Source organism: Vicugna pacos, chromosome 7, assembly GCF_048564905.1.
Source record: "Vicugna pacos chromosome 7, VicPac4, whole genome shotgun sequence".
NCBI lineage: Eukaryota > Metazoa > Chordata > Mammalia > Artiodactyla > Camelidae > Vicugna > Vicugna pacos.
The window spans coordinates 31808237-31835577 of NC_132993.1; the positions used below are offsets into that span (position 1 = coordinate 31808237).

At 39.9% G+C, this 27341-nt stretch overlaps 1 protein-coding gene and 1 long non-coding RNA gene across 9 annotated transcripts in view; both read right to left on the reverse strand.

Moving 5' to 3' along the window:
• FOXP2 (forkhead box P2) overlaps positions 1–19653 on the reverse strand; it is a 498059-nt gene extending 478406 nt beyond the window's left edge. For 6 of the 7 annotated variants that reach the window (XM_072964637.1, XM_072964632.1, XM_072964636.1 and 3 more), the window contains exon 1: positions 18149–18243. The gene's annotated coding sequence lies outside the window, so the exon portion shown is untranslated. Of the gene's footprint in view, positions 1–18148; positions 18244–19389 lie in introns of those variants that run through there. The other variant, XM_072964634.1, reaches the window with a different exon arrangement.
• A 3539-nt stretch (positions 19654–23192) lies between these two features.
• LOC140697366 (uncharacterized) overlaps positions 23193–27341 on the reverse strand; it is a 105408-nt gene continuing 101259 nt past the window's right edge. For both annotated transcript variants that reach the window (XR_012074327.1, XR_012074326.1), the window contains one exon: positions 23193–23744. This is a non-coding gene — a long non-coding RNA (uncharacterized lncRNA). The remainder of the gene's footprint in view (positions 23745–27341) is intronic.

The following is a 27341-nucleotide window of genomic DNA, read 5'->3' on the forward strand; positions in this document are numbered from 1 at the left end:
TAAAGTTGGGGGAGGAGCCAGGAAAAAGCACAGCTAGAAGATCCATGGGTCCGCCGTTGAAGGGAGGGCACCTACTAACTGATGGCTACGGTGAGAGGATCTTTACAAACATTATTTTTAATTCATACAAAAAATACCGCTACATAGACTTCTCATCCATATTTTACAGACGAGAAAATCAAGTTTAGAGATGAAGTAACATGCCCAAGATCACAAAGCAAGCATCTGGCTGAGCCTAAGCTGCGCTCTCCATTCGTCCATCTCCAAGCTCTCCTCCTGCCATGATGTCAAGCCCACAGCATGGTTTACACACTCCTGCTGGGCCTCCATGCGCACCCACACCCCAGAGGACCACAAAAGAAACAGAAGACATCGCCTCTGCCCTCCAGGCCATTAACACCTGAGAGGCATTCTGAAGATTCAGATGCCCAGTTCGTGACGGGCTGTGTGATTTACAGAGAGGGAAGGGCGCCAGACAGGGAGAGGAAGATTCGCTCACTCTGGGCTTTGCTATTTACTGGCCATATAACCTGAGGAAAATAGTAATTTCTTTTATTTCTTCATGGGCAGAGACCATGCACTGTAACTTTAGACCATGCCTTAATTATCTCACAGAATTAGTTCAAAGATCCAATTGGATAATATAAGAGCCTTATTCGCTACAAAATGGTTTACAAATATGAAATGCTCCAAGTTTACAATGTAGAACACAGGGAACTATATTCAGTTATCTTGTAGTAACTTATGGTGAAAAAAATATGAAAACAAATATGTGTATGCTCATGTATGACTGAAGTATCTGCTGTACAACAGAAACTGACACACTGTAAACTGATTATACTTAAATAAAAATATATATACAAAAATATACATATGAAATGCTAATACTGTGATTCAAGTGTCCGTATTCCTGTCATTACAGAGCTTTGGATGGAGACCTGAATTCAACAGTAATGAAAGGATTTGTTCACTCACTTTGGTGTCCCCTCCTTTTGGTTTTGCTTTGACTTGGCTTGTTAACAGAGTTAGTGCTCTGAGGGTTAGGGATTAATCAACTGGTTCTGGCTCTTGCTCCTTGCACTGTTCCAGAGATGGGACGACCCAGAACCAAACCCCTCTCGCCTGTTCTAAATGCACCCCAAGCCAGCCCAGGCAGCTTGCTTACTATTAGCCACTAGGGAAGTAGTCTGATTTCCCTCTCCTTTCTCCTTTATTTCCTTTTCTCCCTTCTTCATCTGCTATTTGATAAAATTAGAACTCCATGCTCATTGTCTAGCCCCCCAAAACCCAAAGCTGTATCCCAAGTTATAAATTCTATGAACTCAGAGAAGAGTATGAGATAACCCATTTCCTGAGGGAGACTAGAGGAAACCCAGGGGGTTAAGAGATTCTCTGAGTAGATGCAGAATTTGCAAAACAAGAAACAGCCTCCTGCTGACTGGGAAAGGGTTCTATAAACTAGGTGGTACCAACTACAAGCATTGAAAACAAACTGATTTTCTGTCTTAAAATACTAGTATTAAAACATAATTTCCTATCAACTTTTTCATTGCAAATTAATCAACATTTATAACATTTTTTTCCTACAGAAAGAATTATTCCCAATTTCAAACAGTCAAATGACAAACTTCGGAAGACTGTCTAGACTTTAGAAATGTTTGACTGAAAAAGACCTACTGAAATTCTTCAGATAGTTCCCAAATCTTCATTTTATTTTGTGTAATTTTAAGCCAACCATTATGATATAGCATAAACTTAGCTCAATGAAGACAAAAAAACCAAAAAGACTTTAACTAAAATGTCACAAGAGAAATTTACACACACCTGACAAACTTAAAAGTGTCAGGCTTAAAATACACACAACTCCCTCTCTCCCAGCCCCCACCCCTAACGTCCTCCCTTCTCTAATTTTAAAGGAAGCTAACAGTATTCCCTCATTTCTATAATTTGTTTTCTACATGTGAAATCGAAAACTTCTTTAGATTACTAATAAAAACCCAAAATGCTCACTGGATAAATAAAAAAAATTGGAAGTGAAAATTGTTAGAACTTTAGAGATTATTAATTTATTCTTACAGGAGTTTGTTACATTTTATATAAATCACAATTTTATTTCTGATAACCAGCGAAATTTAGGTTCTATTTCAATCCCTTATTTAAAAAAAAAAAGCTTAGAAATGCCATGTAATATTTTACTCTGGTGTTTCTAAAAGTGTGCTCTTCATACCACCTTATTTGAATTCTGTAGAATATTTTCTTAATGTACAGCTTTCTGGTCCCTCTCCAGAACTTTTAATGAATCAGATAATCAAGGTCAAACTGGTCAGCAGTTTGACAATTTTCTCTAATCAATTCTTATGACTAGCAAAATTATCACAAATGATTTTTTTCACTTATTTATATTATGTTTCAGATATTTCCTCAAGAGCACCATCTACAGCATTTCAAAAACTATGTTAAGAGACACTAGGTCTCTTTATTTGAATAAATGCTTTCATTTTCTAGCAATAAAAGGTGATTCCCTCATCTAACAATATATTTAGTTTGGTTATCATAATTTACTTGGGCATTTTACAAGGGAGAATTCAACTGCCCCATCAAAAAACACACTAAATTTACTTTGACTTTTACCACCACACATTGATGAGGGTCATTGAGGGTAGGGGAGTATATACATGTAGGTGGGGAGGGCTGTGTGGGAACTCTGTATTTTCTGGGATGTTGAGGGGAGGGGAGTATATGTGGGTGGGGAGGGCTATGTGGGAACTCTGTATTTTCTACTCAATTCTGCTATAAACCTGAAACTGCTGTAAAAAAATAAAGTCTATTAAAAAATTCTAAAAAAAAAAAAAAGAAATTTAAATTAAGTGAGAACTAGTTAAAATGACTAAATGTCCTTGTTGGAAAATGTGATTACAAAACAAATAACAGTATAGCTCTGTAAATAAAGGCTACAAACAAATACAGGAATATTTTTTCAATTAACTCTTTCTTAAATTTGTATCACTATGTCATCAAACAATATTTTTGTTCCTCTAGTTGCATTTCCTCAACCTTTATTAACATTTTCAAAAAAAAAAAGAAAGAGAGAGAACTTCACTCTCTGAGGAAGACCGTAACAGTTCATTAGCTTCACGAGTCTCAGCCGCCCCACACCTGACTGCATTAGGTCTTTCTGCACTTTCTGTTTTTAGGTCACAGAAATACTGTAAGTGATGTAATGAAACCACAGGCTTGTCTGTATCTTCTCATACAGCCAAGTCCCGACTCATAAATATTTCATTTATTGTTGTCTTAACTCTGAAAGAGATTTGCCTGTACTTTTCATCTTTTATTTTGAAATCTCTCTCTTCTGAAAGTGATTCTGACTGTGACTTTGGTAAACTAACACACACGACACTATAAAAAGGACTTTCACTCCACACAATGGCAACTACCTAGGCCTATGTACCCAAAATTTTCAAGACTCAGAACTATAAAATTCATACAATTTTGAACTGAGTTATTTCACAAGGAAATTCAATATTATATGATACAAGTATGTTTTCGGAGCCTTAAAATGGTAAGAATTACTGTTCACTTAAGTGCCGATACGTCAAAGAAAGCAAAGTAAACACAAGATGAATTCAGAGGAGGAGATTAGGGGCATTGGGTATTATATGTTAGTTTGGAATCAGAAATCACAAATTACTTGTTCAAGATGTTGAACAGTGAAAGCAAAAAAAGATTAAAATTTCAAGAAATGATGTTGTTCAATTTACAACTCTTTCATATGATAAAGTAACAAATGTTACCTCTAAATCAGGCCTCTTGTCAAAAAGAGAGCTATGAATTCTGAGGGGGAAAAAAAGGAGTCAAATAGTCCACCAGCGAGCTGAGTACTGTGGATTTGCCCATGGCAAGGAAGAAAGACCATCAAGGGAAAGAACTTTACTATCCCTAGTTCTTCGTCTTTTCATCCATCTTCCCATCTCCTCCAGCTGATACTGTACAATCTACAAAGTTTACAGCAAATATAAGAAAAGAAGCATCCCCCAAGACAGACTGTGCAAGGTTGGTTTTCTGTTATCTTGAAAATATAAATAAAGAAATACCAGAACATATTAAAAAAAAAAAACTTACAGAGTCAATGTAAGTAAATATAGCAGGAGGCTCTCCTGACCCAAAGGCACAGAAGCAAACCTAGTTAAACAGCCTTCTGGCTGATTGAGAGCCCCGATGTGATCAGTTTTCAGACTTCTGATTCCACCCAGATACCTCACTCATCTAATTGTGCCCAAGGTGTCTGGTCTACCCCTATGTATCCTCACTCACTGGGTCGTGCCAAAGCTTTGTCTCACACTTCAGGGTGCCTCTGCTAGCTCTGATGGTTCATGACTCTTCTTCCCAACCCAGGGACCTTTCGGACATTTTTGTTTTTCCCTGACTTACAGGAAAACTGATGTGAATGTGGTTCCTGGTCCACTATCTAGACCACTGACGGCTGGTCACTGCACTTTATTAACCAGGTTGATGCTGTAATACTACTAAAGGCAACTGTTGAGCATCTAATGAATTATTAGCTTACTAATAATTTCTTCTCTCTGAAGGCTTAAGAAGCAATAAGGACAACTACTACTTTGGACTTAACAGCAGTGAAAAAGAAGAACTATTATGATAAAATATGTCACAGAATTCTTAGAAGTCCATGTCAGTTTTCAGCTCATAATTTCAAACCAGTGAACAAACTTTGGCATGGATTTTAGAAATGGAGATGAAAAAAGATGTCTATATTTATATGAATAACTCTGCGTGTGTGTGTGTGTGTGTGTGTGTGTGTGTGTGTGTGTATAGCAAAATATAGTCTGTAGGCTAAAACTGGCTCACTGCCTGATTTTAGATGTTCTGTGAGGAAAGAATGGTTTTTACAGTTTTAAACGGTTGAATAAAAATTAAAAGAAGAATATCTTGTGAAATAGGAAAATCATATGAAATTCAAACTTTAGTGTCCATAAACAAATCTACCAGCACACAGCCACATTCGTTCATTAGGTATTGAATTAGGTATTGTCCATCGCTGCTCTTCTACTCCAATGGCAGAGTCAAATAGTTGTGACAGAGCCTGATGGCCCCCAACCTATATTTACTAGCTAACCCTTCACAGGAAAAAAATAAAATTGCCAACCTCTACTTATATATAATGGCTTGGCATGAAACTCTAAAATAAAAAATGGCCTGTAATAAATATCTACTGAAATTATGAATTATTGAAAATGAAATTATGAGCCTCCAGCCTCAGAAGACACAAAGGAAAAAATTTAAAATATCTTAAAAAACACAGCTACACAGATATTATTCAACCTCTAAAGTGATATTACATGGCAAGAAATAGTATAGAAACAGACTCAAAGCTTTAATAAATACTTAAAATGGGCTGAAACAAATTCCACTCACCCCTGGAGGGGAAAAAAAAACACTTCAAGATCTTATTTAGATATGGGAAAAATATTAAAAAAGACATGAGCCTTCTGTTTGGGGAAAATGGGATGTTAACAGATAATTGAAACAAAGCTGAGTTTCTTGCATCTTAGGTGGTTTTTAACTTCTCCACCAAAAAGAAAAGTGAGAAAACTAAAACAGAAAATCAAATATGATTAGTAAGAAAATCAAAGCTCAGGAATTAATAAGAGGACTGCAAGTCACTTTAAAGAAGTTCAAGTACAAGGACCAATGGATTACAATTTCAAGAATTGTTATCACAGAACCATAGCTGATAACCTTGGAAGAGTTAACACACAACAGGTGAGCAGATGTAAACCATAAGAGGGGGCAACATTATTCTCTTTTTTTTAAGGTAAAAGGATCCTAGGAAATGAAGATCAGTGATCTTGACACTATTCCCCAACAAAATTTTAGAACAGGTTACTAAACAGATGGTTTGTGAGCACTTAAAATTTTCTTTAAAACCTGCCATGGATTTGTTAAAAATAAGCCATGCTAAACCTTCCTTCTTTTTCTGACATGTATATAATGCCTGGACCAAGAAAAGTGTGGAAAAGTCTCTCATGGCCAACTAGGGGTAGGTCCACTTACCATGTGTGTAACTTTGGGGAAATTTCTTAACATTTGGAATTAAGAGGCAGATGCCGTGGTTCTGTCAAGTTTCTGCATGTTCTGTGAACAGAGGCACCGACAGCCTTTGTCCTAGACTGTCTTTTCAGGGATGTTTGTATTGCAAATAGTCTCTGAAGACAGAGATTGTATCTCCCTCTGGAACAAAGGGGAGATTTGCTTACAGCCCATTATAAAAGATCAGGGTTCCTAAACTTGGGGTTCCTCACCTGTGATACAGAGTGTGCAGCATGGACCTGAGCTACTCTGCAGAGCCTCTGTGGGACCTGGAGGACGAGGAACCAAAACAAACATGAGGCTCATGCCGCTTGCTGTACCAGGAGTAGTAAAGTCCATTGTCTCTGACTCAGAAGTCTTTTGTCTCCTATGATAGTCCACAGAACAGTGGCTGGCTAACTTGTCAGCGTGCAAGTTGGGTAAAATCTCAGATACCTCACAGTTCTTGACAACCTGTGACTCAGCTTTGCCACTGGTAAAATGAGGAAACAACAGTATGATCTTGTAAAGGTAGCAGGAAGATTAAATTAATTAACATACACAAATTGCTTAGAAAAGTATCTACTTTAGCTGCTCAATGAGTGTTAGCCATTATTATAATGACAGTTACGATTAACTTCAAATGTATATAGGTAGGTAAATAATCGCATTCAGAGGATTAATGACAAGTCACAGAGTCCAAACTCACTAACTTTAGAACAAGCTCTATTCTTATTAACCCTGTTCTGCTCAATATTTTCATAAAAAATTAAGTAGAGCTGTAAAAATGTACTAATCAAATTATGGATGCCACAATTGTTAACACAGGTAACAGAATCAGGATTTTTTTAAAAGCTTGACATGCTCAATAACTAAAGTATAAAAAATTTAACAGATATACCCATCCTATTTTTAAAATAACATATTCAAATTCTATGTTAGTTCCAACTTACATGAAATGAATTATAATTCTATTAACAATATAACAACATGACTCAAAACACAAATTTGCTCTTAGGTTAGAGAAAAATGGAGATAAATTTTCACTGTGTTCTGAGTCATTCAGGCCACACTCATGCTATGGTATTTAGCTCTAGATACATTTTAAAGGGAAACTTCAGCAAAGAGAAGCATTCCCAGAGGAGAGTAATCAGAAGTGTGAAGGGTGAAATAAATCCGTATAGTATATATAAAGCATAACTGAAGAAACTTGATTTCTTTATCCTAAGAAAGGACAAGTTTATCGAGGGTGAAAATGTTTCAGACATCTGCAAAGTTATCTATGTGAAACAGCCTGTGTAAAACCAAAGGGCAGAGCTAGAAGTAATGGTTAATCAATTGATTCCAATTCAGTATAAGGAAGATTTCTATCAATTACATTTTTTCAAATATTGAGTATTGAGATAAGTGCTCCATTCACGGATGTTTCTGAAAGCCACCAGCCAGAACTACAGTAATGGGGACTGCCTCTTTCCACGTACAGGTATCTTTAAACTGCTCACTTCTCGTCTGTAAAAAAGTACCCCCACAGGAAGTGGCTCCAGGCCTCTTGTCTATTTTCACTTGTCTATCTTGCCTCCCTGGTTTCTGTTCCATTTCAGCTTCTTCAAACTGACAATTGTTCTTGGCAGCCCACCTGACTTTTTGATTTACCTCTCAGATTATTTCCTCTTTCCACACATTGCAGCCCACAGGCCATGTCACAGAGGCTCCTGGGTAACAAACCCTAGCCCCATCTCTCATTTGGCTTGGAAGGGAGAATGAAAAATTAATTTCCTGATCTCAATTTCTTTCAATTCTAGGATTCTTAGACTCTTCTTATTTCTTTTGCCATTTATAGAAATTGGAAAATGATCAGTGATTGATGAATAAATAAATAAATAAACAAACAAACATTTTAAACAACTGATAATGAGCTTCTTTCTTCCTTCAGAACTAGGAATCTGAATAGGTCTAACATCTTTCAGTCAAACAGATGACAAGGAGTGAGAAGACATGAAAACTAAACACCTGTAGGAACAAAGAAAGCAAGTATGAGAGCAAAAGGGAGACACTAGGGGTAGAAAAGGAATGAGAGCAGACAACCATGGGGAGAACCCCAAAATTAATTCTCAGAAATGATTAACCAACAAAGTCTCTTGTTTATAAGCCAAGCCAATTTTTTTATAAGCCAAAACAAAATTTAAGGATATATAAAATAAAAATATATTTGAATGAAAAATGAAAGGACAGTACTAATCTAAGAAATTATGACAAAAACAAGCAATTGCATTCCTACAAAGGCAAAAATGATATGTACAACAATACTGATCAATCTCAAATGTGTTATGCTAGATGAAAGAAGCACATATACATGTATCCATATATATATACAATGGAATATTATTCAGCCATGAGAAAGGAGGATATCCTGCCATTTGCAACAACATGGATGGACCATGAGCACTTTATGCTAAGTGAGACAAGTCAGGCAGAGGAAGACAAGTACTGTATATCTCTTATAAGTGAACTCTAATAAAATCAAACTTACAAAAAACAGATAGCAAAATGGTGGTTACCAGGAGATGGGGATGGGGGGACAAGGCTAACTCTGTGTAAGGCTACAAACTTGGAATAAGCAGTAAATAAGCCACAGAAATCTAACTAACAATGAACACACACAATATTGTACTATAATTACATAATGTGATAAATATGGCTACAATGGTAATCATATTACAAAAAAAAAACACACTGGACACCTTAAATGTACACAATGTTATATGTCACATTCATTCAATTAAAAAAAATGTTCCCCCACCAAAAAAAAGACAGATTTGAAAAAAAAATAAACAAAACTATACAGACAGAAAACAGGTCAGTGGTTACTAGACGGAAGGAGGGGTTGACCAAAAACCACAAGAGAAAATCTTGGAGTGTGATGGAACTGCTCTATATCTTAGTAGTGGCAGTGATTACACAACTATATATGTTTCTCAAAATACAGAGAACTATACACTAAAAAGAGGTGAATTTTACTGTATGTAAATTATCTTTATTTTAAAAATGGAAAAAAATTAAACAGCTTAAAATGCAATTTGTAATGCAATGAAAATATGATTTGTGTCATTAATAAATCATAATAAAAGTCAAAGTTTTGAGAAAATTATCAAGATAATTTCTACAATATGGTAACTGATATCTTAGTTAAAAATGAAACATCAAATGTATAGCCAATAGCTTTTTTAAAATAAATGTATTTTCATTGTCTTATGAATCGTTAACAAGTAAAAATACTCATTCACATTCTATTTTTAAATATCTCTCATAAAAATCTAATTCTAGTAATAAGAAAATAAACATTAAATATTTTTATCATTTATGTATTCATGGCTTGTTACCATATATTCTCTATTATCGTACATTTACCCTTAAAATTTGATCTTATAAAGTAAGAAAAACAAGTTGTCTCTCAAAACAAAAACAAAACTTCCAATAACAATGTTCCTTTAATACAGTAATATGAGTAAGCATGTACTTAGTTATATTCTAGAATCTGGCATCATTTCAGCCCATTGGGAATTAGGTATTTTCAGGACACAATTAGAGGGATATCAAAGACAACAGATATGTAAAATCAAATACCAATTAGAAACAACAAATTGCATTGCCTTTCTTTTATTTGTGGCATATTTTGAGCAACAGACACCAGGACCAGGGATAGTTTGACATTACTAAAACCTACAAAACAGCAAAGAATTAGAAGTGATGAGAGGGCAACTTAAAAGCACACTTCTCTGGAAGTAAGGAAATATTATAAATAGATCAAGAAAATATAGGTTTACAATGATTACATTTGGGACAACACAGAGTCAGGCTGTCAAATGAATTTCATTTTTAGTTCCAGGAATAGACATTCTCTATAACATACAGCAAAGTAAAAGGTATTGAAATGTGAACATTTGCAAGCTCAGAGCACTGCTAAAATCCATCACCATGTATAATCCCCTACCTTCTGAGTAGAAACCTGGGGCCACACTTCTTGTCTGTCTGCACAGTGGGCTGTCATAAGGAAAGCAGCCAGAATGAGAAAAGAGACTGTCCTTTCACGAGGGCACACTTCATGAGGTCTGCACACTTGGCATAACGATGCACTTCATGACTGGGGCAAAGCGATGAAGGAATGATCTAGATGAGGCTCTAAAGACTTTTCAGCAGATCCCAGTCAAAGAGGAAAGACGTCTCAAGAAATGTGGGGCCAAACTTCCTACGCGATGCACTGTATAAAACCCTTGTGTCACTCGCTTTAAGCCAAACTACAGCCAAGACAGGTGGCGCTCCTGGAGCTGGGGGTTGGGTTTCCTCCTAACGTAGCACACACAAAGACCGGACCAACATTTCACATGGCTTCTAAAAATGTATGTGTGTGTGTGCAATGTTCATTAAAAAGGAGAGCTCCATTTTTCAAAAGACTAAGTTTATCAAATAGCTCACCCAACTCCACAGTTTATTTCTGGACTGGTGCCACCAACAGCTAAATATATGTATGAGCACAGGACCAAGGCAAAATTGTGAAGAAATGAATATTTATGGAATGTTAATGGTATGTGCTTCAGGGAAGAGGATGCCAGGTGGTTATTTGTTTTTCTCAAGCCTGACATGACCACTTCCACATGCACTCCTGTCTCCTCTCTTTGCTTCAGGATTCGGCTTTAATAAGGGGCGGCTCCACTCCTGACAGAGGAGGGGAGTGATGTGAAAATACCTCGTGGGCTACAACAACTGAAAGAAAATACCCTTACATTTCAACTGAGCCCCGTGAGCTTCATAAGCAACATAATTTGCAGTAATTTTTGTTGGTTTTGTTTTTACTTTAGGGACTCCTGTTTTCTCCAGTTCATTCTCGTGTGTGTATTTATGTGGTAGTAAAGAGAACACATGTTCATACCTTCAAATAAAGGTTTCAGGTGAAAGTAACCTAAAAACTAGTCCAGACTCTTGTTAATTTTGACTATCACACAACAGTTAAAGTCAGACCAAGCACCAGAATGCAGGTCTCCTGGCACTTAAGGTGGAACTCTGCATAGTAATGCAGGCTGGCCACTTCACTGAGATAATAATTATGCCTTCCAGAAGGGTTCATTTTCATTCACATTCTAATATGCATTATTACTCGCAGAGAAGTCCTTTAAACCAAACTTTCGAACTCGGAACAAGGAAAGGAGAAGACACTGGGACTTGGAACAACCAGATGGCAACATGGAGGGCAATGGGTATGTGAGGACTAGGAGAAGAATGGCAGAAAGTGCAGGTCAGTAATATGTTAAAAAAGGAAAAGCGGGACAATTATGTAATAAAACCCCACTTTGCCTTGCTTCAGAGTTTGCCAAGGGCCACATATTCACTGGTGGTATAATAAGTTACCAGAATTATTTCAAAAGATCTCATAATTCAGTCTGGAGGAGGGACGAGAAAGCTGAAAATGAGAAGAAGTGGGCAAGGAAGAGAGACCTTCTTCATTACCAATAGAAAAAATTACAGACTCCTCAAGATATTCAGAACAAATTGCTGAGCAAGTTAATGCAAACCGTAGATATGGATATAGCACATGAGAGGGAGCTCTCCACAGCATCAGGTTTATGAGAAAATAATCTGTGTATCTTTGTGGCATTATGTGGAGACTTGAGTCACTTATTCACGTCTCAGCTGTGGGTGTCCCAAAGGAATCCGAGCACACGAAAGAGTAGGATTTTAAATTTGGAAAGACGGATTTTCCATCAAATCATAAATGCTCAACTTGCTCTGTTTAAGGATAGACACTGAAAGAATGAAAGAAGAGAGAAACTGTAAACTTAAGGTGCTTGTGCCTATGCAAAAAAGTAAAGCTATCTAAATCTAAAGGTTTCAGAAGACACCTTGACTTAACACCAGTCCCTCCATCTTTCTCATGGACAACCCCCAGAAATATTCGGTACATCCATGTTGTACTCATAGTGCAGCCATTAGAAAAATCTATATACACTACTTATGCCATTCATATTAAGATATAAGTTGTGTGATTAAACATGTCAGTTCAACTGTACTGTTATTACATCTAACAACTCAACTATTGAGCATCTGTTGTCCAAAAGCATGAACATCCACTTGCAACTTGCAAAAGTTAAATGTCACACTGTTTCTCAGATCAAGAATAAAAAACAGATACAGAAAACCAAATTTGCAACATACCTACCTGAGATGACAGCAATCTCCTGGCCAGTGTAACAGTGAGCAGTTTACCAAATGTGATATGGTATAAAATAAGATGAAAAAGAAAGATGAAAATGAATTTCAATGACACATCAAAAAAATTAAGCAATGATACAGATAATAGTAAGTTCTTGGGCTTCCACAAAATCACGCATCCCTCCAATCAATATTTAGTTTGAGACTTTCTACCAAGTACAAGGCATGTTCTAAGCACTAGGTGAGAACAGCATGCAGAAGAAAATCTTTGGATCCATAGAATGTACACATTCTCATTGGACCAGATGATAAGGAAACAATCTTTTTAATGTCAGTTGATAGTGCTAAGGGAAAAATAACGTGTGATAAAGGTGACAGAGCGTGAACAGTGAGGATTTGTTATTTTATACAGGACAGTCGGGGAAGGCTTCTTATAAGGGTATGTTTGAGCAGAGACCTGGAGTTAGTGAAGACACCTGAAGATAGAGCATTCCAGGCAGAGAGAACAGACGGGAAAACTCTGAGGTGGATTCAGCTGATTCCGTTTTGAGGAAAATCAATGAAGTCAGTGTGTCCAGAGTTGACCAAAAAAGAGGAAAAAGTTAAGAAATAATGTCAGATAGGTAGCAGGAGTCAAATAATACAGACTTATGTAAGGTCTTTGTCTTTTATCCCGAGAGACACAAGAGGCAGCTGGAAGGTTTATACCAACAGTGACATAATCAGACATTATCTGTAAAAGATCACTCCGCTATGTGAAGAATAAACCTCTCCCTCTGCCTGGAGGGAGAAGAAAGGGGATCATTAAGGAGCTATTGCAACAATTCAGGGAGTTGCTGATGGTCCATCTGATCAGACTGGTGCGGGGAGAGGGTACTAACTAGATGCATAAACAAGATTTGGGGGGACCAGTTAGCTCAACTAAAGACAGACTGAGAAAGGGGGAAAAATGAAGACAAAAAGGAAGTGAAGAGTTGGCTACAGGCAGACAGATCTAGATCAACCAAATCCTGGAACATAAATTTGGGTGAAGTAATGGTGAGGAAGAGTTTTTTAAGGATGTTGGGGATCTTTTTTTTAAATGAGATGATTTTATGACAGTCTACATATGCTAAGATGTTAAGATATCTGGATTAGTGTACTATAAGTTTCTCCTCACTATCTGCCAGTGAGAAATTTTATAAACACTTTCTCTGAAATATGTCTCCCACAGATTTTTTCTTACCCCCTAAAATATACTTTAAGAAAGTTTGTTTTTTTCTCTTTAGTTGAGAAAAAGTTACAAAATGATGGTTGTGGTTGTGTATGTGTACCAAAATGACACAAAACAAAAATGATACAAAAAAAAAAACTTTCACAGAAAATGCCATCATAAAAGTTAAGAAAGAAAAGACATACATGAATATCAGGAAAACTTTGTTCTTTCTAGTAACATCATTCATTTTAGGAATTTAAAGTTAATTTCCTAAATCTATTTTTAAAAATTGTAGGATATTCTCATGGTACAAATTTTTTAGACTTATGTTAGAAAAAGAAACACTTTAAAAAGAAACACTAAAAACTTAAATAAATTTTAAATCAACACTATCTTCCACAAAGTATATTTTAAGGCTTCCAAGATAGAAATCAAAGGAAATTGAGGAACATTATTAAACTAAAAATGCTGAGAGCTTTTAAACCCCTGGGGATTCATTTGCTTCACAGCAATGTGCTTTTTCAACATTTAAATTTTATTCGCTCTTGCTAATGAAAATAATTTGCTACAGCAGAAAGGAATGAAGATGTCAGCTCCATATGACGTATTTATCAATATAATAGTAAAGTATATTCTAGAGATCCTTGGTCGACTGCAAGAAGAGAGCAGTGTACAACTGATTGGGAAATTGAATTCAGTCAGTAGAGTGTAAGCCCAAGAACATACATTTCTAATATCAAGGAGTTCAAAAGGTTGTACCTGGGCTTCCATAGATAGTTTATGGAGAAGATAGATTTTCAATAAAGTTTTAGATAAAATTACATAAGTTGAGGTAATTTTAGAATTCAAATTGCTCATGGAAAGGAAGCTGGACAAATGAGCAAATATAAGCCAATTTAGAGAAAGCAAACATTTAGTTCACAATCAAAATGAAAAAGTATTAGGATTCAAAGTGAACTACAAGCTATACATCATTAAAATACAATATTGTTTTAAAGTGAAAGAGGGGTGATACCAGCATACCTCAATTTAGAGCACAGATATACTCTGTTAATTTGGCTGCTGGGCAAACTTCTACATAGAAAAACACAAATTCCTAGTCCTCCAATCATAATAGAGATTATGCTCCTAAAAATAATTAGGCCAGTACTTAATAATACCACATTTGAGAAAACTGCAAATCACTGAAGCATCTATTTAGAGAAAAAAAATAAATGAACACCATTACTGAAAATGTCACCACATACCTACAGGTTTACATTTTCATTTTACCATTAGTAGTGTTGGAATATAATAAATCTAAATCTCCTCTAAGGACCTCTCTCTAGCATCTTGATATTCTAACGTTAACCTCTTAGGTATAATATCTCTTCACATTTCCCCAAAGTTACTCAATTTTTTTGTTCATTTTGTCTGGAAAATTGGGGTCAGGGAATAGACGAATACACTGTGCAGAGCAAAAGAGTATACACAAAAATACATCAGAGGTAATGACAAGGCAGAAGGAAATCAGCACGTGGAAGTTAAGTACCATCTGTTTTAAGAGGTAAGAATATGGACAAGGAAAGATTATGCTACTTATTGGTATTTATGTAATTCAGTAGCAATGAATTTTCACATAACCAATGCTGGTCTAAAAAAAACAAGTAATGGTATTTTTAGGCAACCCTCCTAACTATGCTTAGTTAAGGTGTTTGGGAAAAAAAAAGTCACAGGATAAATGAAGGAGCTAAAATTTGGAGCAACTCCACAAGAAAGCAATGAAAATGACCTAAGCCTCATTAAAAAAAGAAAAAGCAAGCCCAAAGAACTTAAAATATTTTACCTGATAACACTATGAAAGTGATATGACTGGAATCTAAGTATATTAAGAGATAAATAGTTGGATCTAAGAAGATATTCATGTCATCTAAAGAAAGAAAACAAGCAAACTATGGCATATAAAATTTGAATGAGGCATTAGATTATCTGCAGACCATAAGTACTGAAATGTGTTTAAGGAAAGTTTCGAGTACCTGGATTACTTTTTCAGAAGGCTTAAGAATATAAACAACAACCTTTGTGGTTTGGATTTGATCAAGTTTGTTAGAACTTTATGGATTAAGAGCTACATAAGTAAGGTTACTTTCAAAATCTATTCAAATCTTAAAATCTCATTAGACCTAATTTAAGAAATATGCTATCTTTTATCAAGGGGCAGTATGAATCTGAGCACTGGTTAGAACACTTTGGATCCATTCACTTATCACCAAGAGTACTACCATCCATCACAAAGTTAAACGGGAAGAAAACCACACACACACACACACACAGTGCCAAGAATTAGTATTCAGTAACTGTAATGGAATTGATATTATTCTGGAGTTCTATTGTGATGTACAATTTGGTCTAGCAACAATCATGTCAAGTGAACTCCTTAGTGATACTCTCTTCTTACAAGTCGACAGTCTCTTTTTGATTTAATTCAGAGAGGCAGAAAATACATGACCACTTCCATTCTTCTATCAGTTTTCTATCAGTGTTATAACTAACAGCTGATCTAACAGAGACCTTCAACATACAAGCAGACTAGCGTGATGAGGCAGGGTAGCTATAAATCTTTCAATCTATCACCAATAATATCTCTTTTATGTAATTAAGTTCCATATTCCTCACATTTTCTCTTGAAATAAAACTGTCTGGTAAATTTGTCTGGCTATGTTCAATATATTATTACATGCCCTACCAGTTTAAATCAAACCATGAAGGTATTTTCACATATTTAAATATACTTTTCATAAAGTACAATTCTAACAGTTACACAAAGAGGGTTGTTTTGTGTTCTTGAGTTTTTCTTTGTACAAAAGGAACATAACTTCTCATTACAGGTTATCTGAAATTTTAATATTCGCCGTTTTCCTCTTTTTATGGTGTGTCACATGCTACAGTTTCCCCCTATTTTAGGTTTTTAGAATATTTCAAGGGTTTATTATGTTTTATTTTTTAAAGCAAAACCACTATACTACCATCAGTGCAAAGAAATAAAATTCCAAAGACAGTTTACTCAGATATAACTATTTACAAATCTATTCATATCATAATATAATTAAAGGTCTCTTTTCACTCAGAGTATGAATTCTATGAATACAATATTCAACTTTAGAATTTCCACCACTCTGAATCTCAGTTGAGGAATTTTGAAAAATAGTTTAAAATAGTTCGTAATTGTTATTTGTATATATTTTCCTTTGATCTATTTTAGTATCCACTGTAGTAACATCTAATCATTTATGTACCAAAAAGAAGGCATTTATTGTACTCATATTTAAATTGAATGTTAGAAGTTATTCTTTTAATTTTTTTGTATTATTGTACTTAAAAGTCAACTTTAACATATTTTTAAAATGAGTCTTTTCTCATTTACCAACAAGGATGTATCATCAGGTTTCTAGTCTTCTCTTTAAAAGTTAGTAACTTAACCACAATTAAATATTTCTTTCAGTTTTCAATAACAATGAAATAGTAGGTTTCTTAGAGAAGTACTGAACTGAACAACTACTAAACATGAGTCTAGTTTAGTAGTAAAAATGGATGGAAGGAAGGAGGGAAGGAAGGAAAAAACGACTTTTAAAAGCTCTAAAGCTGAAATGAAAATTTATGACTAATGATCATAGTGAATATAACTTTATACCTACTTTATTAATGTATATGTAAACAAATCAAAATTGTAAATTCTTGTTTAGCAGTATTAAACAAACACTGCATTTTAAAATTCCAGGACACTGAGAATATACTTATCCATAACTCATACTGACAGAAAAGATAAACAGGCCCTTTGACAACGCAAAACATTTCCTGACGTAGGCCACGATGCAAAGTTGAAGAGAAAAATATCTGAAAGCTCATCTTTGCTTCAGTTTTGACCTCTAACACAGACTTGCTATTAAACACACCCCTCCTCTCTCCACTGGAACCTAACCAAACTGAGTGAGGAGAGTGTGCAAAGATGTGCCTTCCAGGCAAACTCCTGTTTTCTAAAAGTTAATCTCTCCAAATACTTCCAGTTGGAAAACGTCCCCTTGAGCTACTTGACACCAGGGCATCACTTTCTCCCCTCGGCTTACCTGCTACTACTTAATTATTCTTCTAAGTAGGCTCTGGGCAAGTTGGGGAGGTGGCTCTTTCAGCACTTCGGGGTCCATGATGACTACATATGTACACACCTTCCACACTCCCACAGGTCTTTCACACCCGTTCTCCCTCCCGCCCGTCCTGAGCACTCACCCTGGCCACTTCCCTCGCCTCACGTCGCCAACGCCTGCCCACCTGAGAGCAAACAGTTCTCGAGGAATAATCCTCAAGATCAAGAAACTGAATTTCAACATGTGGTGAGAGAAAATGGGGGATGGGAGTAGGAGCACTACAGGCAGCAGCTGTCCATTAAGTGGTTTAAATCTGTTGGTTACAAAGCTGAATAAACAAATACACAAATGGGTCTAGTTCCTTGGGAATTCCGGAGTCTGAGGAGGCTCCCAAGCGGTGTCCAGTTCGGCCTCTCTGGCCTCGTCCCTGAGCAAAACGCGGTCAGATTCCGCTCCCAAAGACCCCCGAGTCTCACGTGCCTTTCCCTCCCTTTGCTCGTAATGAGTGTCACCCACGCGCCAGGTGCCTCGAGAGACTTACCTAAGGGATCTCAGAGTCTGAGGAGAGAAGAGCAACTTTTCCTCCCTGCTCTAGTCCGACGAGAATGCCCGCAGCAACCGCGGGTCCACACAGACGCGAGCCCCCAGGTCAGGGTGTCGAGGCGCCTTCCGGCCCGCGGGGGCGGGGACGTGCGGGTGCGGCGCGCGGCCACCCAACGGGTCCGGCCTGCGCCGCCGCCGCCGTCGCACGTGCGCCGCCGCGAGCGCGAAGGGGCGTCCGGAGTAGCGCTCCGCCGGGGTCGAAGTCAACCCCGCCCGCCCGCTCTCCGCTCGCCGCCGGCCCCCGCGGACTCACAGGTAAAAGCCAACCGAGAAACCCCCCCTTTCTCCGAAAGGTGTGCGCGCCCCTCCCTCGTGCCCTCTCTGAAGAACCGGGAGGCGCGATTTCATCCCAAACCCACTCCGAGAGTGAGGAAACCTTCCCAAAGCGGAATAAAACTAAGACCAGGACAGACCCCGGGTGAAGCGAGTCTCGCTAGCGGTGGACAGGGGAAAGAGCGCAATCGGGGGCAGCTGACGAGATGCACGGTCATCCGGAAGCGTCACTAGGGACCAGGAGTTTCTTCACTGGAGAAGCAGGAGTGTTCCCTCTCCGCCTCCCGTTCCCAGAGAAGTACTTGTGAAATGTACGCTGAAGTGTCTAACTTAGAGACGAGAAGTGTGCACTTGCCCAACTGAGTAAATAAAGGTCAGCAGTTGGATCAATAAAGTGTGTGCTTCCAACCGCTCCATGTTTTTACTGTTGTTTCTCCTCCCGGGGTTGGGGAGGGGGCGCGAAGAGGGTAAGAGAGGAAGAGGAAGATACAACAAACAATGAAAATAAAAGAGTAAACAAACACATCTTGTGTTTCAACCCATATTCCTCCAGCCGTGGTCTCTCCAGACAAGGCAACATTTTGCATATTCAAAACTAAAAATCATCCGTGAGCCAGCAGCAACCACCCCGCTCTCGACTCCCCCCTTCACAAAGCAAAATGAAAAAGAACAACAAGTGGCGATGCTGGGTCCAGAACGCGACCCCGACGCCGAGCCGAAATTTGACACATGTCACACCCGCCCCGCCGCGCCGAGCGCGGAGGCTGAGGCGAAACTTTGCCGCCGCCGCCGCAGCGGGAGGAGCGCGGAGCAGAGTAAAGTCGCAGCCCGGCCCGGCGTGGAGGTGGCTGGGACCGGGTGGGGGACGGAGGTGCGGCGCGCCAGAGCGAGGGCGAAGAAACTTACCGCGACCGGGGACGCCTGGGCAGCGTCCCGGGAGGTGGCACCCGCGGTGCCGAGGCAGAAGCCCCCAAACAACACTCACGCGCGAGTCCCGTCAGCCGCTGCTGTGAGTGGGGGCGCGCCCGGGGGGGCTGGAGGAAGCCGCAGCTGGCGGACGCGGCCGCCGCATAAATAACCCGGACTGGCGCTCACGGGCGGGCTGCGGGTGGCGCGGGGCTCTAGCCGGGGCGCAGCGGCCGCCGCGGAGCTGCACGCGCCGGCGTGTCTCGCGCTTTCTCGGAGGCTCGCGCTGTCTCGCGCTGCCGCTCCCCCCACCCGGATCTGTGTGTGTGTGTCTGTATGTGTGTGTGTCTATGTGTGTGAGTGTGCGCTGGCGGGCGCGCGCACCCGGCCGCGCGCGCGTGTTGTTGGCAATGCAAACTGTACACACACTGCAAGCGGAGCCGCCTCTTCTCGGAGGGACAGGGTGGGGGAAGGGACGCCCCCGAGGATTCTAAAGTACTGCTGGGCCACTTGTTTGTTTTTGTTTTACTTTGCCTCGTTATTGTTGATTGTTGTTGTTGATCCTCAAAGTGGTTTGGAACCAGCTGGTTAGGATGTCTGTCGCCCCCATCCACCTATCTCCCTCGGTCCCCCAACTTCTTGAAGGGAGGGGGAAGCACGGAGCGGAATATTGTTCGGATTTGCAGCGGAGCCTCCTGGCTGACGTCAGGTCCACCTGCTATGTAAACAACTCGCTGGAGAACTTGTTTGTTCTGCGCCCGATCTTCCCCCACCCCCACTCTTCTCCCCACCTCCTGCTCCGCCTCCTCGCGCTCGGCCCAGACGGCGAGTCGAGGAAGGGGGTGGGGAGGGAGGAGAGAACAAAACCGTATGCTGTATTGGCAAAGCCGAGTTGTGTCTGCTGCTTCTTGGCAGTCCCCAAAGTACGTCCTCTCAGCAGACGGAGCTGCTGGCAAATGAAACAGGGGATTCCAAGTGAAGTGCAGAAAACCTCGAAGGGATCCTAAGCCCTCGGTGGCAAGGAGTTAAAGTACATGGTAGTCAGGGAGACCCAAGCGTGCGTTAAAACGCTGATTGGCCTTTCTTAACAGGGTGTGTGCCTCTGCGGCCCGGGGTGGAGACAGGCTGAGTGTCCTTCTCACTCTTCATTGTTGTCGTGGCTCCTGTCTCACTTGGGCCCGGGAGTTCTTGGGCTTCCTCGTGGTCGCACACCCTGGGTCACCGGCTTGGGGCCGCGCTATGGGCCGGCCAGGGCGGAGCTTGGAAGGAAGGGGCCGCCGAGACTTTTAGGGTCTGAGGCTTTCCAGACGGGCCCTATCAGTGACTAAGGGGAGCAAAAGTAACTGGAATGAAAGGAAAGAAGGAACTGCCAGAGCCGGTTCCGCGCGCGCACTTCAAAGCCGAGGCGCCGGCGTGGGGGATGCGCGGGCCCAGCCTCCAGCGGCCGGATCCCCGCTCCTGTCCATGGGGTGGGACTCGGCCAGCGGGCCCACGCGAGACCGACGGGATGAGAAGGGAAAGGCCGAGGGAGGACGAGACGGGCCCGAATGGGACGCGTGGCCCGAAGAGGGTTCCCTGGTAGCTCCTTCCCCACACCCGCTCCGGGGAGGCCGTTCCTCCCGCCAGCCCCTCCCTTGCCCGCGGGCCGCGCGACCCTCCAGCGGCCGCGTCCTCAGAGCGTCGCCGCGGAGCCCGCCGCTCTCCTCGCAAATCAGTCGCGAAGCGTGGCATTCCGAAAGGCGCTGAAACTTTCCTCCAAATAGCTGCAGCCGAGAGGCCCTGACGCAGAGCCTGGCCCCCGTCTTCTTCCCGGCCAACTTTAACATCTCTGGTGGCAGAAGAAGGGGTGGTGGTGACTGGGGAGATGGGTGAGCAGCACCAACTTCTTCTGCCTTTGAGTCTTTTTTTTCTCAAAGAGCAGCGCGCCCTTTCTCTAAAGGGCAGACGCGAACTCACACACACACACACACACACTTGGCACCAACTCTTCCCTCCAGAACCAGCAGTTCTCCCGGGGAGGAAGCAGCCCTGGCACCCACATCTGTAAACACACCGTCAGGTTTTCTAGTGAAACCAGTTAAGTCAATAAGCCACGGGGCTGGTTCTGGGAAGACGGTCCCTGCCAGGAGAACGAGGAACGAGGTAGAGCTGGGCTTTGAATTGCGGGGATTTCTGTGAGCGTTCAAAAAACTCCAGGCAGTCTTTAAATTAAATGCCCTGCTTATGGATTGTGTCCCCACTCTTAAAAATTGTCTTTTTTAGAAATGCAAGCTGATTAGTGAGCCAAATTTTTTAAAAATGGGAGCGAGGACAGGAGGCAGAAGTCATTTAAATTACAAAACACCAGACGCAAATGACCCCAAGTTACCCTTTTGAAAGGTGGAGATCATTTTATGTTAAGTAATTTGCGTTTATTCTTCATTAGCAACCCCAAATAAAAAGCGGCTTCTCTGAATTAGCCTGAAACTATTTTGGAAAAGAGCAAACGGCGTCGAAATCCTTGGAGAGCCAAGGACATACCTTTCCACTGGGTTTGTGAATAAAGGTAACAGAACAGTCAAAAGGTCTACAGCGCCTCACTTTTTTCCTTCTTCTTCTTCCTCTGCTACACCGACCCCACTTACTTCCCTTTCTCTCTACGGGTCCGGAGGAAGTGAGCGGGATAGGTTTATTATAAATGAGTCTGGACAACTTGGAAGAGAAGTTCAAGTTCCCAACGAGGAGAAAAGAAAGAGGGTTATGCTCTCGAGATTTGGAGAGGAACATTTAGTTAGCCTTTCACTTTTCTGTACACAAAGACATGTTTTGGTGAAATTCACGCCACTGACGTTTCTTTCCTGTGAGTAAAATAGCCAGGAGCCAGGAGGTGCAAAAGGATATCTCAGTCGGAGGAGCACATCTTTCTCAATTGGCCGCGCACCCTGGCCAGGGGTCTTTTTAAGCGGGTCTGAGCCTGCAGTCCCCTTGCGTCCCCCGCTTAATTTCGCCCCCATAATCTATCTCCTCTTCGCCTGCTGCCCTTCTCGGGCCACCCACCCTCCCCGCAGGGACTACGCCTGGGGAGTTGAGACAGGGGGTCCTACCAGGAGCCGCTGCCCTCGGCGGACCCCTCGCCCGCAGCCAATGGGCTGGGCCCGGGTTCGAGAGGTGAAAGTTCAGGCCCGGGGCTCGCGGCTCGCCCCCCCTCTACCGTCACCTCCCTCCCAGCCCCCGCCCCCGGCCACACTGCAGACCCAGCCCGGCTACCAGGGGCTGCCACGGTGGCACGTAGTTTGTTGATGGGTGGTCATAAAATATATTTATTTGCAATTCCTTTCCCTCGCCCACCACCCCCGCCCCGGTAAGGCCCGGAACACTGCAGGCTTTGTTCGCCTCGCTGCTGCTAGAGCCGGCCGGGGTTTAGCGCTCTGTGCTAACAGACTCCAAAAAAAGTTGAAGTATAATAATAGGAAAACCGGGTTTCCGCAGCCGAGGGAAACGCTGAAAGGGCAAACAGCGAACGAATAGTTTTCTTTTGCACAAGTCACTGGTCAGCCCACTGGATTACGGCAGCCTTGAAACGAAAGCCTGCATATCAGAGAGAGGGGGGAAGCCAAATTCTGTCCCTGTAGTCGCTGCGCAGGGTCGTAGCCACAGCTCAAGTCTCCTTTGTAGCACGTGGGTCTGCAAAAGTCGTTTAAAGAGGTTCCAGGGGAAAGTTAAACGGAGCTACTGGGTAATTGAGGAGTTTCACCAAGTGGCCCTCGAAGTTCTCTCACGAAAATTTATTTGATTTCAACTATATTTTACAATGAAACCGCAAATCAACAAATTCCCAGACACTGCTCTATTATGGTCCAGGTGAAAGATAAATTCGTTTGAAATAGTCACTGCCAGCGCATCTTGAGCTAAACAAATCACCCCAAATGGAACCAACTAAAGCCAGGATGAAGAAAAGCAATTTACGTGAATGACACGTATTAGAAACGTTGGTTAAATGCTTCTCCGAATGAACCGCTTGGATTTCTAGTTATTTGTTGTAAGAGTAGAATTATTCACACACTTAGGTCTGTTTTCTCCAAAACTTTCAGTTAAAGAACAATTACATTTTTCTTCTTCAGAGTCGTCTTATTGGTGTAATTGTGACTAATACTTAAAATGTAACAGTCTTGTTGGAGAGACCGCTGGGAGAAAGGGAAAGGGCACAGGTTTTTAAATTTTTTCTTTCTTGTTAGAGATATCATCTTCAAAATTGTATTACTCACCAAATAGCCTGTAACAACAGTCTTCTTTAAATGCAAGGTAAAACATTTTTCTTTTTGCACAGAAGAACGGGCACATATCAGGTTCCTATTTTTCAAGTCCACTATAGTTTTCTGAAAATAAGCAAATAAACAGACTCCTTTTAGACATTCTCCTATTCCCCACTCTCCTCCCAGATGCATTTTAGGAAAAAGAGCAAATTTTAGTTTCACCGAAGTCAAATCAAGGGTTATCTATGTTACAACGTCAAAGTAAATGTAGAGGTTGCAAAATTGGTGGAGTTACACCACCATCTGTCGTTAAGCTTTGGGACTACAAAATTTGGGACCTATAATAAATCTTAATGAGCTTTTCCAACTAATTTTTTTTAATCACAGACTATACTTTTGTTTGTATTTTTATAGAACAAATATGTGCTCATAAACCCATGCTTCTACCTGGATTCTCTAGTCATCTCACCTTCAGAAGAAGAAAAAAAAATAATAATAATACCCTACATCTGCCAACCTCCAGATAAAGCCTTTTCAAGTCAGCTGTGGGATGCAGAGTTCCATCACCCTTCCCCTCTTCTCTCACTTCTAACAGACTGTTGATAGCAAATGGAGCTGCAACTTTAGGGACCACACTTGTCCTGGAGTGAATAATAGACTCTTAACTCTCTCTTAAATGCAACTTCATTCTCTGTTAGTATATCTAATCTTGAAACACGTAAACATGGCATTTCTCTGCTAAGAGGTTGACTGTGAGTGTCTTTCAAAAATTGATTGGAAGGCAGTTAAAATCAGGTTCCAGTTCTGGTTAACCTTGCTTTGGAGACAAAGATCAATTGCTCTGGGATAGAATCGTACCAAGTAAGCCTTTATTCAAAGGAATATGGAAAGAGGACCATTACTGGATAAAGAATTCCAATGCTGACTCAAAAGCTTCTATCAAGCAATGAAAACTCTTTTCCCCACACCAATCCAATGGCATATATCTATAGCACATCTATTTTTTTAAGGATCTCAGAATATTTCACTATCTATAATGTTGGACCCCTTTCCATGTTAGGGACTTGATTATTAAATTTCTATTTTCCAGAAAATAATTAAAATGAAATGTAATAATTGTTTTTTACTGGTAAGCTACTCACTAGAAATAATAATATGAAGCTGAATCACACTAAATTGTCCATATTTGACCAACTTTGACTCACACAAATGACAATTTCATATGCTTAAATTAACAGAACCCAGATTTTTCTGACATATTCTTGTCTGCATAAAAGTAAGCATTAGTTAAATTGCCCAATCCCTGATATTTACTTACTTCAACATTGATTCAAATCTGTTGAATTGCCTGGTGCAAGAGTCCTTTGCTTGTTGTTTCTACAATTAAATTAGTCTTACAGTTTGTATGTCTCTGAGTTACTGTGAAATTTTAGAGCTGAAGGAAGCTTCAAGATATTCTAGTCCAATCACTTCATTTTAAAAATCATAAAGCAAAGATCCAGAGATGAGAGCAAGATCACAGAGCTAGTTAATAAAACTCTGATTATTATTATTGAACAATTTCATGTTTCTAAACATACAATAACCCTTCTTCCTTACTCCATAGAAGGCATTTTTTGCCACAAACCCCTATCTTTTTATGTTTTCCTCATATCCATCAAAATCGATAAGGCTCAGTGATACCTTTCTTTGGATGTCAGTACAGTATTGAAGATGGTTAGCTGTCATGTCATGTCCACTGTAATACACAGGAGAAAAAAAGTCTGATGACTTGTTTCTCTTGAAAGTCAATTAGAGTCTGCAAGATTTTTTTCAAGAGTGTAAAGAGGTTCGTCACTGTTAATTGCAAGTATTCATCATAGAAAAACTGATGGCAAGAGGTGCTAACAGAAACCACAGTTTATGATTTTTTTTCAGGGTTAATAATCTTCAGGGACTCCTAGGGGGGCAAAAACCACTCTTAGGGGGCCTTCACTATACTCTTAAGAAATAAAGGCTATGAGACCAAATATAACCTTGATATATTTTCATCTATGAGCAAAAAAAAGAACTATATCAAGATCCTGCATTGGTGCAGAATTTTATTTTAATAACTGTATGGCTCCAGTAGCCGTCGCAGTTTTCACCCAAACAATGTACTGAAGTGCTTAATTGTCACAGATCATATAAAAATTGTCACTTGCTCTCTTCTCCTTCCCCTTTTTCTCCTCCTCCTTCAGATTCTCCTTCTGTATCTCCTCCTCCTTTTTCCTCCTTCTGCTATGATATTTATCACCAACCTCACAATGACAATTTCCAAAATGCCCCAGAGATATTTCTCTTCTAAACTTTAGATCTGTTTATTCAGTTGCTTAATGATAGCATCATTTGAATTGTGGAAAGCTACCAACTTGCCCTTTCCTCTCCTTGGCCAGCTCTGCCTTATGCCATCTGATAAAAATGGCCAAGAAAACCTTAATCCACCCAGTTCCTAGAGCCAGATGCCACCTCCTTCTTCTTATATGCAAGCAGTGTTAGGTGCTGTTCACTGCTACCTACTTAGTCTTCCACTGTCTTCTATCTATCCTCATTTCTTACTTGGTCATTCTTGATAACTTTCTAATAACCATCCTATTTTCAGTTTCTCTTTGTTCCAGTTCATCCTCTTCTCTGCTATCTAAAACATATCTAAAACATACGTCACTTAGAATCATGCCAAGCTTCTCTGTAGCCAGTGGGATTTAATCTTAAATTCTCTAGTCTGATACAGCAAATATGTCTGGCAAGTATGAGATAGTTAATAATTTTTTTGGAGTGAATGAATGAATGAATGCCCCAGACAAATGGATTTTCAATGTTAAATATATTCTGTCAGACTTTGTCAGATATATTTTTAGCTATGTATCATTTTCAGCAAATCTTCAAGTCTACTTTGCTACCCAATCATTTGGCTAAAATAGTAATAACTGAAGATTTTCATTATTTTTATATGAAAGAACTTAGCAGACAGATATAAAAGTATATTCACCCTGACATTCAAATTCCCAATTGCATTATTTAATGGCTCAACAAATATTTATATATTAAGCACTGTGGTAGGTATTCTGAGAACTAAAGATATGTAAGATTAGGTCTCGGCCCAGAGCTTATATTCATCAGAGATATAAGATACATAAAAATTTATTTTAATAAAACATAAATTTCAATACAGCATAAGATAGGGGTATATAAAGAAAACAATGAAACCAAGGAAATATATTTCTTAAGGCTATTTTTTGTTTGTGATGAAAATTTAAGAAATAAATATAAGAATACATCCCTTAATCAAAAATTTATAAACACATAACAGCCTCAGGAAACTTCTAATCTTAGACAAAACTGGAAAGTTGTGGTAAAAACATGTTTATATCATAAGCAATGGAGGGTTTAACAACAGTGAAAATGTATCAGGCAATCCCTTGAATTATCTCATATTACTCTTAAGCATGGAATGCATTTTTATGAAAAAATTAACTTCAAATTTGTCATGATTTCACTACTGGAAAAGAATTTTATAACAGACCAGAACTGAAAAGAAAGGAAAAGCAAAAGAAAGTAAAAAGAACGGAAAAGAAAGGAAGAGAACATAAATATTCTGAGTTTAGAAGGGATTCAAATGTTTCCCTCTTCATCAGCCTCTCTAACACTCCAGTGAGGAAAGAATGTTATCCTGGGCTAGCAGGGTGCCCTGGGGACAGTCAT